The sequence below is a fragment of the Passer domesticus genome, chromosome 28 (assembly GCF_036417665.1).
Source record: "Passer domesticus isolate bPasDom1 chromosome 28, bPasDom1.hap1, whole genome shotgun sequence".
Taxonomy (NCBI): domain Eukaryota; kingdom Metazoa; phylum Chordata; class Aves; order Passeriformes; family Passeridae; genus Passer; species Passer domesticus.
The window spans coordinates 3,547,410-3,565,034 of NC_087501.1; the positions used below are offsets into that span (position 1 = coordinate 3,547,410).

Consider the following 17,625-nt stretch of genomic DNA (forward strand, 5'->3'; position numbering starts at 1 on the left):
GGGACACACCTGGGCACACCTGGGGCCGTTTGTCACCGCCCCCACTCCTGGCACAGCACAGAGCTGCATCCCCTGCTGGAAATGCGGGAATTTCCCGGCTGGAATTCTGCCCCGCCCTGCAGGAAGATCGGTTCTGCTGGCAGGGAGGAGGGGTCGGTGCTCACCAGTTTTCCCCCGAATTTTCCGCCCTCCCCTCACGTTTTGATCCCTCTTTTCCTTGGTGCCTGTTATCTCCAGAAGTTCCCGGGCAGAATCCACAAGCAGTGGGATTATGGATTCCTCCTGCCTGGCGAGAAGTTTTTTTATGTATTTATTTTTTAATTCTTTACGAGGCTTTTATTCCTTTGATAATAAATTAAACTCCTATTTTCACTCCTCGCCCTTGAATTCCCCCCTTTTCACCTGAGTGGAATTTTCGCTGGAGGTGTTTAATGCCCCTCTAATCCCTGCATTCCCAGGGGGGCCCCAAAGCTGCTTTACAAACCCATAAATCCAGCAGGATAAAGTGCATTTTTATTATTCCTGTTGCCATGAAAGTCCGAAAAAAACCGTGGCCTTAATGCGATGCAGTCAATAACAAATTTACCTAATGGTCCCACTTATCCTGGAAAAGCACCTGGAAAGGGATGGGTTGGGATCGGGGGGGGGGGGGAGAATCCTGAGGGTGGGGGCATCAGTGGGGGTCAGCCAGCTGGGTTTGGGGTCACCCAGGTGGGTTTGGGGTCACCCAGGTGGATTTGGGATCACCCAGTGTGGTCTGGGGTCACCCAGATGGATTTGGGGGTCACCCAGTGGGGCATGAGGGGCACCCAATTGGGTTTGGGGTCACCCAGCCAGGTCTGGGGTCACCCACGTGGGTTTAGGGTTCACCCAGATGGGTTTGGGGTCACCCAGCCATGTTTGGGATCAGCCTATTGGATTTGAAATCCTCCAGCTGGGCTTAGGGGTCACCCCATTGGATTTGGGGTCTCCCACTGGATTTGGGATCCTCCAGTTGGGTTTAGGGGTCATCCCACTGGATTTGGGATCCCCCATTGGATTTGGGATCCCCCAGCTGGGTTTGGGGTCCCCCAGCCACGTTTGGGGTCACCCAGCCGGGTTTGGGGTCTCCCAGAGGGTTTGGGATCCTCCAGCAGGGTTTGGGGTCCCCCAGCGGGGTTTGGGGTCCCCCAGTGGGGTTTGGGGTCCCTGACCCCCGTTGGGGCAGCCCCGGCCCCGTTCCCCCCCAGCCGCTCTCCCCGCGCCCTGCCCGGGCTCCTCCCGAGCCCCTCCTGCCCAGCGGAGCCCGCCCGGGACTGCGGGGGCGGCCGGGCTGGGGGCAGCGGGATTGTGGGAATTGCGGGATTGCGGGAATTGGGGGAATTGCGGGAATTGCTGGAATTGCGGGAATAGCGAGATTGCTGGAATTGCAGGAATTGCGGGATTGCGGAAATTGAGGGATTTGCAGGAATTGAGGGAATTGCGGGATTGCGGAATTGCGGGAATTGCGGGAATTGCGGGAATTGCTGGAATTACGGGAATTGCGGGAAGTGCAGGTATTGCGGGAATTACGAGATTGAGGGATTTGTGGGAATTGCGGGAATTGCGGGAATTGCAGGAATTGCTGGAATTACGGGAATTGCAGGATTTGCAGAAATTGCTGGAATTGCGGGAACTGCGGGAATTGCAGGATTTACGGGAATTGCGGGAATTGCAGGAATTGCAGGAATTGCAGGATTTGCGAGATTGCTGGAATTGCAGGAATTGCGGAATTTGCGGGATTTGGGGCCGGCAGCAGCGCTAGGTGGCAGGAGTCAGTCGCGCACAGGGAGGGATGCGGGGAGAAATCCGGGGAAGGGATTCAGGAGCTCCTCCGGCCCTGGAATCGCTCCGGGCTGGAATTCTGCCCGCCCGCCCCGGGGATGCGCTCAGGAGGCCAAAACCGCTCCTGCAGCCCGACCCCAAACCCGCAAACCGCATTTCCCCCTTCCAGGGAACAGGGAAGGGGATTTGGGACCGTCCTGCTCCAGGATGGGGATTTGGGAACCTCGTGCTCCAGGATGGGGATTTGGGAGGTTTTGCAAGCTGGGTTTGGATCTGTGCTTGGGCGTGCTCAGGCTGCAGCTCAGGTTGGGGGTTGTGGGGTTTGGGATCTGTGGGGTTTGGGGTCTGTGGGTTCAGGATCTGTGGGGTTCGGGATCTGTGGGGTTTGGGGTCTGTGGAGTTCGGGATCTGTGGGGTTTCACCGGGGAGTGTTTTAGTTGAGATCTGTGGCTGGGAATCCCTGCAGAGCCTCACCCGGGCATTCCTGAGGTCTGGAATAACAGGAATTTTCACACACAACCTCAAAACCTTCTCCGGGGGATGTTTTTGTCCAGAGATGTGGCCGGAGAGCCTCACCTGGGCATTCCTGAGGGCTGGAATTACACAGATTTTCACACACAACCCTAACTTCCATCGAGCCATCATTCTATAACCACCCCATAAATTTGGGGACTCAAGCCTCCCCTCCCAAAGAGAGAGAAAATCCCGGAGCCAGAGGGGCCGAGTGCATCTCCAGCCCTTCCCTTTCCTTCCCCGCCTCAGCCAAGCATCCTTTTTTGAGGCACAGGGAGATTTTTCCATCTCTCCGAGTCTCGTCCGAACTTTTATCTCCTGGGGCTCGGCTTTCAGGACCGCTGGCAGCAGCCGTCACCCCTCCCGGCCCTAAAGGGGCTCCCCCGGAGCCGGAGCCGCCGCTCCGGAGCTCTCCGGGCTGTCTGTGCGATTTTATCGGGCCCCAGAGCCGGGGGAGAGGCAGCCGATGCAAAATCAATCCCCGCAACACCTGAAGGACGCAGAAGATCGGTGCCAAACGTTGTAGCGACAAGAGACGGAACGATTCTCTCTCCGGTTCCTCGCCTTGGGAATCTCTGCTGGGATGGAGACGAGGAGGGGTAATGGGAGGGAAGGAGGGAGAGGGATGGGAGCGGGATGTGGGGCAGAGCAAACCCCACGGAGCTGCTCCGGGAGCCGAGAGAGCGCAGGGATGGAGCAGGGGAGGCGGCGGGCGGTGATTGCTCCTTTCAGCCGCTGATTGCTCCTTTCATCGCGGCACAATGGCCTGGGATGGGATCCGGCCTCTCCTGCCAGCCGGGATTGAGGGGAGATATCCCAGTGCTCCCCATAGCCCGGAATCTGATCCATCCTTTCCTCCCAGCCCAGGAATAAGGGGAAATATCCCAGTGCTTCCAATAGCCCAGGATCTGATCCAGGCTCTGCTCCCAGCCCAGGAATGGGGGGAGACATCCCAGTGCTCCCAGTCGGGATCTGATCCATCCTTTCCTCCCAGCCCCGGGATTGAAGGGAAATATCCCAGTGCTCCCAGTCCCTCAGGATCTGATCCATGCTCTGCTCCTAGCCCTGGGAATGCGGGGAGATATCCCAGTTCTCCCAGTTGGGATCTGATCCATCCTTTCCTCCCAGCCCCGGGATGGAGGGGAGATATCCCAGTGCTCCAATCCCTCAGGATCTGATCCATGCTCTGCTCCTAGCCCTGGGAATGCGGGGAGATATCCCAGTTCTCCCAGTCGGGATCTGATCCATCCTCTCCTGCCAGCCTGGGAATCAGGGAGATATCCCAGTGCTCCCAATCGGAATCTGATCCATCTCCTCCTCCCAGCCGGAAATAAGGGGACCTATCCCACTGCTCCAATCCCTCAGGATCAGGAAATATTCTGGGAGCTGAATTTTTATCCATTCCCAGGCTGGGTTAAAGGCGCAAAATAGATTTTTTGGGATGCAAAACAGCCGGGCTGGGCAGGGTCCCGGCAGCCCGGTTTGGAAGGGCTGGAGAGGGCTCCAAAAGGAGTGGAAGCGTCTCCGTCCGGCACATCCCGGAGCAGGGAAAAGCCGGCTTGATCAGCGGGGCCGGGCGCTGTGGGAACCTCGTTGGGGCTCTCCGGGAGCAGCGCGGTTCCTCAGCTCGCGGAGCAGAGCAGCTCCGGAGCGGCTGCGGGAGCAGAGCTCCCTTGTGGAGGGAAACCAGAGCCAGAGGGCTCCGCCGAGGGCTCGAGGTGTTTTTCCGGCTTTATTTTAAGATAAAGATGGTGTTTGCTGCTCCCCTCCTTGCCCCGCGCCCGGGAGCGGGATGGAGATTGGGATCCTGGGGTGAGGGGGGATTGGGGCGGGGCAGGGGCGGCTGCGCCCCAAAAATGGGAGGGGAGCAGGGATGGGGGATGGGGAGTGAGGGAGGGGGGTCTGTGGGGTTGGCAGGAGGGAAGGGGAATCATGGAATGGTTTGGGTTGGGAGAGGCCTCAAGGATAATCCCATCCCAAACCCGGCCACCATCCCGGGCTGATCCCAGCCGGAGCTGCCAGGGACGGGGCGGCCCCAGGTTGGGTGAGGCTGAGGTTCCTCAGCCGGGTGAAGAGCTGGGATGGCAGGGATGAACTCCTGGAGAAGGTGGGAATGTGGGAATATCAGGGATGTGGCATGAACTGGGTAATGTGGGACTATCAGGGATGTGGGAATATTGGGGATGTGGGAATATTTGGGATGTGGGAATATGGGGGATGAACTGGATAATTTGGGCATATTGGGGATGTGGGAATATCGGGAATGTGGGAATATCAGGGATGTGGGAATATTGGGGATATTTGGGATGAACTGGGTAATTTGGGAATATCGGGGATTTGGGATGAACCCCTGGATAATGTGGGAATATTGGAGATATCAGGGATGAACCCCTGGATAATTTGGGAATATCAGGGATGTGGGCAGCCCCTCCCACCTGGATCTGCTGCTCAGCCTCACCTGAGGAGCTGCGAGGCCCTGAGGGAGTAAAACGGGAATTTGGGAGCTGAGGAAGGGAGGAGAAGCCACGAGGGGCGGGGATAAAAGGGAGGCTGCATCCTCCAAAAATGTGAGAGACCCCAGGGGAATGCCCCATGGCCTCTCCCTTTACTGGAATGAAGTTACAGGGCTCCTCTCTCTCCTTTTGGACATAAACCTCTGATGTTCGTGGATGAATTTTCCTGACACCCCTTGGCCCGGGGAGCAGCCCGCGGTGCTGGCTGGGGACAGGGGGAGGTGACCAAACCCAGCAGTGTCCCCACGCCAGCTCCACACCCTCACTCCTCAGCAGACTCCTCCCCGAATTTCCCTGCAGTCTCACCCCGCTCCCAGCCCCCCCGGGGTCCCCTGCTGCTGGGGTCCAGCCTGGCTGTCCCCGCTGTCCCCGTGCCACCCCCCAGCCGTGCCGGGGGGGTGTTTGCCTTGAGCCCGTGTTTGCTTTGAGCCCGTGTTTGCTTTGAGCCCAGCTCAGCGCAGCCCGGCACAAGCCGCCGTGATTGACTCGCGGATCAATTAAAGCAGCGCGCGGACAGATGGAGGGCTCGGATCCGGAGTTTCCCCCCCGATCTCCTCCTCTCTCGCTCTCCAGGGGCCTCTCAGGTTAATTGCCCTGATCTCTCTCTGCCTTTTTGCGCCGGCCCTCAAGGACTGCCTGGCAAATCCTGCCCTCCCGAATCCGGGCCGCGAGCAGGAGGAGGAGGAGGAGGAGGAGGAGGGAGAATTGATTTGCTCCATCAGGCAGCAGCAGCAGTTGCTGCCACTGTTTAATTCTCAGTTCAAGCCCCGTGGAGAATGCAAACGGCTCCGCTGCTCGGCCAATTTACAGCTCTGACAAGCTGCTAAACAACGTCTTTGTCAGCGCCCGGCGGCCCCGGGCTCGCCGCGGGTGGCGGGGGAGGCGCAGGTGAGGAGGAGGAGGGGGAGGAGGAAGAGAAGGAGAAGGAGAAGGAGAAGGAGAAGGAGAAGGAGAAGGAGAAGGAGAAGGAGAAGGAGAAGGAGAAGGAGAAGGAGAAGGAGAAGGAGAAGGAGAAGGAGAAGGGGAAGGAGGAGAAGGGGAAGAAAAAGGAAAAGGAGGAAGAGGAGGAGGAGGAGGGGAAGAAGGAAGAGAGAGGGACGGAGAAGGAGGAAGAGGAGGAGGAGAAAGGGATAGGGAGAGGGAGAAGGAGGAGGGAGAGGAGGAGAAGGAGGGGGAGAAGGGGATGGAGAAGGAGAAGAAAGAGGGAGAGGAGGAGGAGAAGGAGGAGAAAGAGGAGAAAGGGGAGGAGGAGGAAGAGGAGGAGGAGGATGAGGAGGAGGAGGATGAGGAGGAGGAGGAGGTTGTTTCTTCTGAACATCCCTCTCTGCCCGCACTGCCTCTCCCAAGCAGCCCCTCCTGCCCCTTCCAGGGATTTGGGAGAGGCTGAGGGATGGAAATGGGCCTGGGCTGGAGCTGGGGGCTGTGGTAAATGAGAGGGGGCTGCAGGCACCGCACAGTTCTGTGAGTGAGCTGAAAAATGACGAGAATCCAGCAAAACTGCCCAAAACCCAGTTGGGGTTGCTCCTTCGGGTTTGGGTGCTCAGGTCAAGGAGGAATCCTCCCAGGATTCACCCAGGGAAGAGCTGGGGAACCATCCCGTGCTCTGGGATGACTTTAATTTTTATGATAATTTTTTACACAAAACTCCTTTGCTCCAAGGCTCCAGCTCCTGGCCTGGGAACACCCTGGCCTGGCAGAGCCCCTGCTGATCTGACCAGGCTGCACTAATCCCAGGCTGGAACCCGGGCCTGATACCGGCTTTAGGTAAATTATCTCCCTAATAATGACAAATCAATTATCGGTGCTGCCCGCGAGGAGGGTGCACCTGTTCCAAAAATCACCTGTGGCAATGCAGCCAAAAACCTTGGGAATAATCCCAGCCAGAGATGGAGAATTAATGAATCCTCATCCTGCTGCTGGTGCAGCACAAAAGGGAAACAAACCCAGAATCCTTCTTGGGGTTTATTAAGAGATTTGATGAAGAGATTTTGCTTTTCTTCAGATCTTTTTCTGCCCCCCTTTTTTTTTTTATTTTTGCCATGAGCCTGGCTGGGAAGTGAGATTTGGGCTGGGATCTGTCCTCAGCACACAGAGCTCAGCCCAGAGCTGGGGATTGGTTTGGGGGAGCTGGAGAGGGGCTGGGAGGCTGCTGTGACATTTGTGTGACATTTGTCATCCTGGTGGGACACCCTGTCCCGTGGCTGGGCTGAAACAGATCCCGAGGGACCTGGGAGGCTCTGGAATTGCTGCCAAGGGCAGGGATGGCACCACTGCCACCAGCCCAGCCCTTTTCCAGCCCTGGGGGTCACCTCGTGCTCCCCTCCCTCCCTCTGCCCCTAATTCCCGCTGTGCCATTTGGGTGCCAGGTGGGCATCCCTTCTTTGGGGACATTATTCGTGCTGACAGCACTGATGGGACTTTTCATCAAGCAATTAAATTGAAAAAAAAAACCCCGAAAAAAAAAACCCAACAAGAAAGGGCCCAGCTTGTTCTGAAACACAAAGGCAGCAGCAGCCGGCATAAATTACCGAGTGGAGTTGTGTTTACTCCAGCGCATTCCCGGGGGGGATAATTAGGGAAGAGGCTGGTGCTGTGTTCCACGAGGCACCAGGGGATGCTGCCACGTCCCTGGGCTTGGCCGGACCCCGGATCTGAGAGGGGATCAGCGAGGGGAGAGCAGGGAGTGATTTCTGCTCTGCTCTGAGTTCGGGATCTGTGATTTCCTGGGGGGGTTGATCCTCATTAGCTCAGATCCCAATTAGCTGCCTGTGATCGGGGCTGGAGCGTCTGGCTCTGAGCAGGAATTGGGATGTGGGTGGCAGGAATTGGGATCAAAATCGGGTTTTTTTAAAGAATCGTTTGTTCTGAGCGGGAATTGGGATCAGAGGTGGCAGAAATTGGGATCAAGGCCGGAATCATTTGATCTGAGCAGGAATTGGGATCAGGGCTGGAGCAGTTTGTCCAGAGCAGGAATTGGGATCAGGGGTGGCAGGAATTGGGATCAAGGCTGGAATCATTTGATCCAAGCAGGATTGGGATCAGGGCGGGAGCACTCTGCTCTGAGCAGGAACTGGGATCAGGCAGGGAGCAGTTTGTCCAGAGCAGGAATTGGGATCAGGGCTGGAGCAGTTTGCTCTGAGCAGGAATTGGGGCTGGGAATAGATGCCAATGTTCCCACAAGTCAGAGGGGCTTTAATGAGCGCTTTGGGGTCCTCTCCCTGTGAGCCGGGCCTGCCCCTGCACCCCCATCCCTCCTGCAGCACCACCAGACCCCCAAAATCTGCGTGCTTTGATCTCCTGGTGGAATTCCTGTAGGGAATTGCCCTAAACAGGAGTTCTCTGCATCCTTACCTTGGTCCCAGAGGAGGAGGAGAGGAGCAGAGGCGATGCTGGGAGGGATCACACCCCCATGGCCGTGGGGTGACCTGGAGAGTGGGAATTCTGCTGGAAATGGGCTCAATCCATGCCCTGTTCCCTTGATCACGGAATCCTGGAATGGTTTGGGTTGGGAGGGACCTCAAAGTCACCCTCAAGGACACCTCCCACCACCCCAGGCTGCTCCAACCCGGCCTTGGACATTCCAGGGATGGAGCCACCACAGCTCCCATGGAAAACCATTCCCAGAGAGATCCCTCACAGGGTTAAACCTTGAGGCAGGAGGGATCCGAATGCAAAAAGCCAAGTGGTTCTCAGGATTTGGGGGTTTTTTGATTTTTTTTTTTTTTTTTTTTTTTTTTTTTAATTACCGTCCTCTGGCGAATTTTAATTTGAGGCATCAAAGGCAGGAGACAAAGCCGTGCGAATCTGGTGCCGTACCTGTGGTGGCCGGGCGTGTGGCTGTCATCTGCAGCCTTTGCTGGGGACAAACAAACCCTCTCCTCTTTGTTCTCTCTGCTGTTTTGTTCCATGCATTAATTTCTCCTCTAAAGTTAAAAAAAAAAAATTATTAAAAAAAAAATCCGCGAGATTTGGCGCTTTGCAGGAAAAATAAAGGTGGCGTTTAGGGGATTAAAAAGAAAATACCTCCTTTCTTTCAACTAAATTACAAAGTGCTTGTGCTGCTTTGTACCTGAGAGCCGGAGGAGAGGAGCAGGTGGGGTTTGGTGGCAGATGGGAGGCGGGGATTGAGGCTGAGCCGCGCTCCGGAGCCAAGGAGGGGACGCTGGAAATGTCCCTGCCGGGGTGGCCGTGGCTGAACTGGGGCTGGTTCTGCTCCTGGTCCTGCACGGCTCCGGGAGAGCAGGATTGTGGAATCACGGAAGGGAATCATGGAACCACTGAGGCTGGAAAACTCTCCAAGGTCACCGAGTCTGACCTTGTCCCCAGCCCAGAGCTCTGGGTTCCTGGGAGCCTCCAGGGATGGGGACTCCAAACCCCTCCTGGGCAGTGCTTAACATTTCTCCTTTTCCATGGAGAAATCCCTGTGGATGTCCCACCTGGCACAGCTGAGGCCGTTCCCTCTCATCCTGGGAGAAATCAGCAGATCCAGCCCCAAACGGAGGTGCTGAGCTGCACCTCCTCCCCTGCACCCCCTGCCAGTCCCTGTGACCTCCCCCTGAGCTTTCCTGAGCTTTTCCAGAGGCTGGGATCTGTCGTTTTCCCTTGGAACGAGCTCAGGGCGGCATTTGTTCCCCACCCTGAGCAGCTCCTGGCTCGAGTTTGGCTGTGCAGAGGCGCTGCTGCTTCCCAGAACATCCATCCCATGGAAGGGCCCCAAGGGGAGCAGAATCCAGAACTTCCATCCCATGCAATGGCTCCATGGGGAGCAAAATCCAGAACTTCCATCCCATTGAAGGGTCTAATGGGAGCAGAATCCAGAACTTCCATCCCATTGAAGGGTCTAATGGTAGCAAAATCCAGAACTTCCATCCCATAGAACGGCTTTACCAGGAGGAGAATCCAGAACTTCCATCCCATGGAAGGGCTCCAACAGGAGCAGAATCCAGAACTTCCATCCCATGGAATGGCTCCAACGGGAGCAGAATCCAGAACTTCCATCCCATGGAATGGCTCCAACGGGAGCAGAATCCAGGACTTCCATCCCATGTCTAATGGAAGCAGAATCCACACAGCTCTCCAGAACTTCCATCCCATAAAATGGCTCTAACAGAAGCAGGATCCAGAACTTCCATCCCATGGAAGGCCTCAAATGGAAGCAGAATCCAGAACTGCCATCCCATGGAAGGCCTCAAATGGAAGCAGAATCCAGAACTGCCATCCCATGGAAGGATCTAATGGAATCAGAATCCACACTTCTCTCCAGAACTTCCATCCCACAAAATGGCTCCAATGGGAGCAGAATCCAGAACTTCCATCCCATGGAAGAGTCTAATGGAAGCAGAATCCAGAACTTCCATCCCATGGAATGGCTTTACCAGGAGCAGAATCCAGAACTTCCATCCCATGGAAGAGTCTAATGGAAGCAGAATCCAGAACTTCCATCCCATGGAATGGCTTTACCAGGAGCAGAATCCAGAACTTCCATCCCATGGAATGGCTTTACCAGGAGCAGAATCCAGAACTTCCATCCCATGGAAGAGTCTAATGGAAGCAGAATCCAGAACTTCCATCCCATGGAATGGCTTTACCAGGAGCAGAATCCAGAACTTCCATCCCATGGAATGGCTCTAATGGGAGCAGAATCCAGAACCTCCATCCCATGGAACGGCTTTACCAGGAGCAGAATCCAGGTTCACAATTCCCACCGTGCTCCCCAGATCCCTCCGGGCCTTTCCCACGGTGCAGCCCGAGGCTGAGCCGCTGGAATTCTGCCAGCACGGGGATGGATCACCCCCTTGATTGCTGTCAGGGTGCTCGTAAGTGCCTCCATCCATCATTCCCGGCGTTTTCTGAGTGGGAATGAGCGCCCAGGTGCCAATCTCGGCTCCCGGAGCCTCTCCACGTGTCCCTTCCTTGGCTCCCCTTCTGTTTTAGTGCCACTCTAACGAGCTCTCGCTGCACAGGGCACAATGAAGCCACGGCCAATTAAGCACAATTAAGGAAATCAAGGAAAGGCCCCTGTCAGGTGTCCTCATCAGAGCCTCCATGGCAATTCCAGCAATAAACGGGATTCCAGCTCCGTAAAACTCCCCCACAGCCAAGAGGCGTTTGGGATCTCGGAGGCGCAAGCAAGGAAGGATTTGAACTTAAAATTTCAGGTTTTATGGGTTTGAGCTGAAATACGGGAGATTTTCCTGGGATATTGGGGTGGAATTCCTCTCTGGGATGGAATTCCCAGGGGAGCTGTGGCTGCTCCATCCTGGAAGCGTCCCTGGGATGGTGGAAGGTGTGGCTGCCCTCAGCAGGGGTGGAACGAGGGGATTTTAAGGTCCCTTCCCACCCAAACCAGTCTGGAATTCTGTAATGAAATACTCCTGCTGTTCCTTCGTTCCCTTAAGCTGCTTTTCTGTCCCAGCAGAGCTCCTGGCGGGAAAAACTTCCGTGGGTGTCCTCGGTGTGTTCAAGGAAACCATCCAAGCAGCAAAGGAGGGAATGGACATTTTTTAGTTGGTAAAAATGTTTAAAAGTCTCTTCCTGTGATTTAAACCACTGGAGGAGAGTTTGACTGCTGGGAAAATAAAATTTACATGGAATATTGGGCTTTTCCCATCATGGAATTCCCACCCAAAAGAGGCCAATCCCTGCTGAGTCTCACCCCAGCTTCGCCCGGGATCTGGCAAATCCCAAATTCCAGCCCCTCCCAACCCTTTTTGTCAACCTGGAAATGAAAATAGAGGTAATTTTAGTAAAAAGGAAACACAAAATGTGGATCTTCGTTTGAAGGTCTTCAGGGGCAGTTACAGAAAGGTAAATTCCACTCACACAAGGTCGATACCGTTATTTATTTAGTAAATTAGCATAATTGATAAAAAAAATTTAGAAGGACAAGAGTGCTTAAATCATACCTCAGGTCAAGTCCTTTTTTTTGGAAGTCTGGAATTTGTTGTGAGGAAAATTTGTGTGTGGAAAATTCAGGTGTGGAAAATCCCAGGAAAATGAGTTATTGATAGAACGGGTTACAGAATTGGAAATATCTGAGAAAAGAGAAAAGAAAAAGGGCAAAAATCAGAATGGCATCATGGGGGTCCCATTGAGGGTCACCGCAGTTCTGGGAGGAATTTTGGGTTTGCTTTGGGACCCATTTTGGGTTTGCTTTGGGATGGATTTCAGGATTGCTTTGGGAGGAATTTTGCGTTTGCTTTTGGAGGGATTTTGGGTTTGCTTTGGGATGGATTTTGGGATTGCTTTGGGATGGATTTTGGGTGTGCTTTGGGAGGAATTTTGGGATTGCTTTGGGAGGGGTTTTGGGATTGCTTTGGGATGGATTTTGGGTTTGCTTTGGGAGGGATTTTGGGTTTGCTTTGGGACCCATTTTGGGATTGCTTTGGGAGGGGTTTTGGGTTTGCTTTGGGATGGATTTTGGGATTGCTTTGGAATGGATTTCAGGATTGCTTTGGGAGGAATTTTGGGTTTGCTTTGGGACCCATTTTGGGATTGCTTTGGGACCCATTTTGGGATTGCTTTGGGAGGGATTTTGGGTTTGCTTTGGGACCCATTTTGGGATTGCTTTGGGATAGATTTTGGGTTTGCTTTGGGACCCATTTTGGGATTGATTTTGCAATTGCTTTGGGATGGATTTTGGGTTTGCTTTGGGACCCATTTTGGGATTGCTTTGGGACCCATTTTGGGTTTGCTTTGGGATGGATTTTGCAATTGCTTTGGGATGGATTTTGGGATTGCTTTGGGAGGGATTCTGGGCACTCTGCGATGGGAAAAGCGGCGGCGCTGGGGTTGATTACCGATGCTAAACGCGGAGCATCCCCTGACAGCCGAGCCCTCAGATCTCCGAGCCATCAAATCCCCGCCTGAGCTTCACCGCTCGGCAAGAAACGATGGAGAGGACGGGAAAAAAAAGGGATGAAAGTGAGGAAATCGCTCCTGGAGCTGCTCACCTCTGCCTCAACCCCGCCGCTTTCATGTCGCGCGGATTTGTTTTGATCGCTCTGAGCCGGGCTTGGTTTGAGTCCCGTTCCTGGGATTCATGGAAATGAGGAGCCGCTAATGAGCGCGGCTGCGGCTGCGGGAGCGGCGGATCCGGGGTGCGGGATTTGGGATTTGGGGTGCAGGATGAGTGATTTGGGATGTGAGATGTGGGATTTGGGATTCGGGGTGCAGGATTTGGGGTGCAGGATGAGTGATTTGGGATGAGTGATTTGGGATGTGAGATGTGGGATTTGGGATTTGGGGTGCAGGATGAGTGATTTGGTGTGCAGGATTTGGGATTTGGGGTGCAGGATGAATAATTTGGGATGTGAGATGTGGGATTTGGGATTTGGGGTGCAGGATTTGGGGTGATGGATTTGGGATTTGGGGTGCAGGATTTGGGATTTGGGGTGCAGGATGAGTAATTTGGGATGTAAGATGTGGAATGTGGGATTTGGAGTGAAGGATTTGGGGTGATGGATTTGGGATATGGGGTGTGGGGTGAGGATGTGGGATTTGGGGTGAGAAATTTGGGATGTGGGATGCAGGATTTGGGGTGTGGGATGAGGATGTGGGATTTGGGATCAGGGACTTGGGGTGAGGGATTTGGGATTTGGGGTGTGGGATGAGGATGTGGGATCTGGGATCAGGGATTTGGGGTGAGGGATTTGGGATTTGAGGTGCAGGATGAGTGATTTGGGATGTGGGATGCAGGATTTGAGGTGCGAGATGCAGGATTTGGAGTGAGGGATTTGGGATTTGGGGTGAGGGATATGGGGTGCAAGATTTGGGATTTGGGGTGTGAGATTTGGGATTTGGGATGGGGATGAGGGTATTGGGATGCAGGATTTGGAGTGAGGGATGCAGAGTGTGGGATGTGGGATTTGGGATGCAGGGTGCAGGATATGGGATGTGGGATTTAGGATGTGAGATTCGGGATGTAGGGTTTGGGATGAGGGATGCAGGATTTGGGATACATTATTTGGGTGTGTGATTTGGGATTTGGGATGTGGGATTTGGGATTTGGGATACTGTGCCCAACCCCAAAATGCCACAACCCCAAAGCTGTGCCAACAGGACCCTCAGAAACCAGGGCAGACACCAGAACTGCAGGAAATCCCATGGGAACCCCATCAAAACTGCATTTTTATCAAGGTATTTCACGTTTTGATGTAAATTTTAGACTTTTTTCTTTAATATCCTGATTCTAATGGGAAAATGGTGAAAATCCCATTCCTATGACTGAAGTTTTAGGGGAAAAAAAAGAGAAAAACTCAAGTTTTATAGAAAAAAAGAGGAAAACTCAAGTTTTATGGGGGAAAAAATGCACCTAATTTGGAGTTTGTTGGAATTATTTTCCCCAAGGACGCTGTCCCACATTAAATAGGAATTAAATTCAGTTTTTGCTTGGTGTGTTATTTCTAACAGAAATGCATTTTTACCATTTTTAGGGGTTTTTTTTCCCCTTTCCTATTCTAAATAATTCCCTGGCTCCTTGACTGTCAATGCACCCAAATGGAAAGAAAAGCTGATTTCCATCCACTTAAATCCACCTAAAATGAGCCCATTAGGAGCCACCTTCATCCGGTGTTTATTTTGAGGAGAAAAAACTCAATTTGGGGCATCTCCCACTGCTGAAAATTCACATTTTGGGCTTGCCCAGCTCTGCTGTCCTTTTGTCCCAAAGCTGTTTTTTTTTTCACGGCAGATGTTTTCAATTTCTCCCCAATTTGTTGGAATTGTCATTCCTGCCAAAAAAGAGGTCGGGAAAACTCAATTTTCCCCGGGAAAATTAATAAAATCTGTTCTCATGCAACCTGTTCATTAAGCTGCGAAATGAGAGGTAATTAAAAATAAAATTAAAATCTGGGGGCTTCTCCCAGATTTCACCTTTCCAAATTGTGGGTGCAGGAATTTTTTTGGGGCCAAAAAGCAAAAAGTCCAATCTGGCAGCTGGGAGCATTTCCAGCTTCCAAGAAATACCTGGGAGAGGAGCTGGTGCTTTGTCTGGCACGGACAGGAGAAATCCGGCTGTAAAAATTGAATTTTTTTCCTGGAATGTCATCAATTTTGGTTCCTTTCTCACAGGATTTGTCTAGCACGGACAGGAGAAATCAGGCAGTAAAAAATAATTATTTTTTTTCCCTGGAATGGCGTCATTTTGTCGTCATTTTTGCCGCCATATTTGGCTCCTCTTTCCTGGGATTTTAGGATGAAGCTGCGATGGGAATTCGGGGTTTTTATTTGGGTTTTGGGTGAGGAATTGGGGCTGGGGAGGAGGGGACATCCCGGGGACTTTGCAGCTCGAGGGCGTCACCTGAGGAATGACCTGAGGACTTTGGGAATTTGTTTTCCCATGAGGAAGTGGCAAATGGAAAAGGCGGATTTGGGCAATAACCTCGGTGTCTGGTTTGGTTTTTATTTCCTTTTGGTTAAAGCTGTTGAGAGGCATCCAAAGCAGGGAAAGGAAAAAAAAAGTTAATTTATTTAATTAATAGAATGTATTTAATATAATAATTACATATATAATTAATATGAATATTAATATTCATTAATTTCAATATAAAATTAATTTAAAACAAAATTATTTCAATTTAAAATTTTTTAAAAATTAGAAATGAAAGGAATTTTTAAATTAAAAAATTAAAAATTAGATGTAATCAATTAATATCAATAAATAATGAAATATAGTGTATTTAGATATAAACACTTTCTTTAATTATTATATTAATTTATTCTTTTAATATTCATATTAATTTATGTTCTTATAATACAATATTATTATTTGTTATACAGTTATTATATAAATGCATATAATATATGATATATTAAAATGAATTATTACTTATAAATAACTTATTAATTTATTGATTTTATATTGACATTACTATTATTTTATATTAATTATTTATAAATAAAACAGCCAGAAATTTGGGCTTTGGGTGCCACGGAGCATTCCCATCTCCACATTCCCTCTGGGATGGGGATGCTGCACAGGCCAGGGGTGGGGCTGAGCCCCAGCTGCTCCTTCCCATCGAGGCCTTGAAACACTCAATTAATTCCAATTTTAGCAGCAGCTCTTTGTTTGTTCAATTAAAACCAGCTGCTTATTGAAAGAAACAGATTTATTGGGAATTAGCAGCCATGTGCCGGGTGGATATTTCCCATCTCCTTGTCAGGCCTCAGACACAAAGCTGTGTTTAATAATAATTTTTTATTTTCCCTTTTTCAATTATCGCAAAGGGGGGGGAAAAAATCATCCCATTAATTCCAAATTAAATGAACATTTGGAAAGGAACATTTGGAAATGAACCTTTTGGAAAATCTCAATTCCCGGCGCTGGTGGTGTCGTGCTCCAGCTGGCTCTGAGGAAGATCCGCCAGGATTTTCCACTGGAATTTTCTCCTGGATGATCCAGGCAGGGCTGAGACCTCCAGAGCTTCAGCTCTGCCCTCTCCAAACCCTCACTGGGGACGCTGCGAACACCTCCCCTCTTTCCCAACAAAAAAACTCCAGGAAATTCAATGTTTAGCAGAAAATGGGGATAATTGGGTCTTCCTGGAGCAGGCAGGGAGGGCCATGAATGATTTAGAGGGAGCTGGATCAGAGATTTCTCCTGTGCTGCTGAAACATTTATTGCGCCTTCCTCCAGCGCCTGGCGCCGGGCCGGGCTTTGCTTGTGTGGATCTCTGAGGAAAAAGTGTTTATCCACCCCAAAACATGGGCTGGGGGAAGGAAAAACTTCCCAGGGGCACCCGGATCTGGGATTTGGGGTGGTTTTGTCTCAGACTTGCAGCTCGTGGGATGGTTTTGGGTTACAGGGCAAGACGTGGCCTTGTCACTTGTGCCCTTGGATGGGTTATTACCATTTTTTGTTCCCTTGGATGGGTTATTATCTTTTTTTTTGAACCCTTGGATGGGTTATTACCATTTTGTTGTGCCTTTGGACCGGTTATTCCCTATTTTTTTGTGCCCCTGGCTGGGTTATTCCCTTTTATTTGAGCCCTTGGATGGGCTATTCCCCATTTTTTGAGCCCTTAGACAGGATATTCCCTTTTTTTGTACCCTTGAATGCATTATTCCAATTTTTTTGTGCCCTTGGACAGGTTTTCCCTTTTTTGAGCCCTTGGACAGGTTATTCCCTTTTTTCTGTGCTCCTGAAGGGGTTATTCCCTTTTTTTGAGCCCTTGGATGGGTTATTCCCATTTTTTGTGCCCTTGGACCCATTATTCCCATTTTTTGTGCCCTTGAATATGTTATTCCCTTTTTTCCGTACCCTTGGATGCATTATTTCCTTTTTTGTGCCCTTGGACAGGTTATTCCCATTTTTTACGCCCTTGGACGCATTATTCCCGTATTTCCGAGCCTCATCTCCAGGATCCCGCCCCGCTGCAGGAGCCCTTTGCTCCCCGAGCACAGGGAGCCTTTGACAGGCGGCCCCGGTGCCCCGGGGAGGGCAGCTGGTGTCTCTCCATCCCCAGTTTCACTCAGTGGTGCCTTTTTTCCCCGAAATCCGAAGGTGTCTGCGCGCTCTGCCCGGCCCCAGCGCCCGGGGCCAAGCCTGACCTTTGCTGCTCCCTCTCCGCTCGGGGAAAAAAGGGGATTTTTGAGTGAAAAACAACTTGTGAGGAGCGATGGAAAGAACAAAAAACCCCTCTGAGGGCGGGGAGGGAGCAGCGGCATTCCCGGATCTGTCCCTGCTCCAGCGGGAGCCGTGCCAGGGTGGTGGCACTGTGGTGGCACTGTGGTGGCAGGGACAGGGAGGCCGGGCAGAGGGCACCCCACTAGGTGGCAATGCCCATCCACGCCTCAG

The 17,625-nt window shown here is 51.9% G+C and overlaps 1 long non-coding RNA gene across 1 annotated transcript; it reads left to right on the forward strand.

Annotated features, from left to right (window-relative positions):
• The first annotated feature begins 5,205 nt into the window (after window positions 1-5,205).
• On the forward strand, window positions 5,206-15,263 carry LOC135287204 (uncharacterized). Its single transcript, XR_010351030.1, has 3 exons — window positions 5,206-5,717; window positions 11,248-11,339; window positions 12,659-15,263. It is a non-coding gene; the product is annotated as an uncharacterized LOC135287204 (long non-coding RNA).
• Window positions 15,264-17,625: the final 2,362 nt, after the last annotated feature.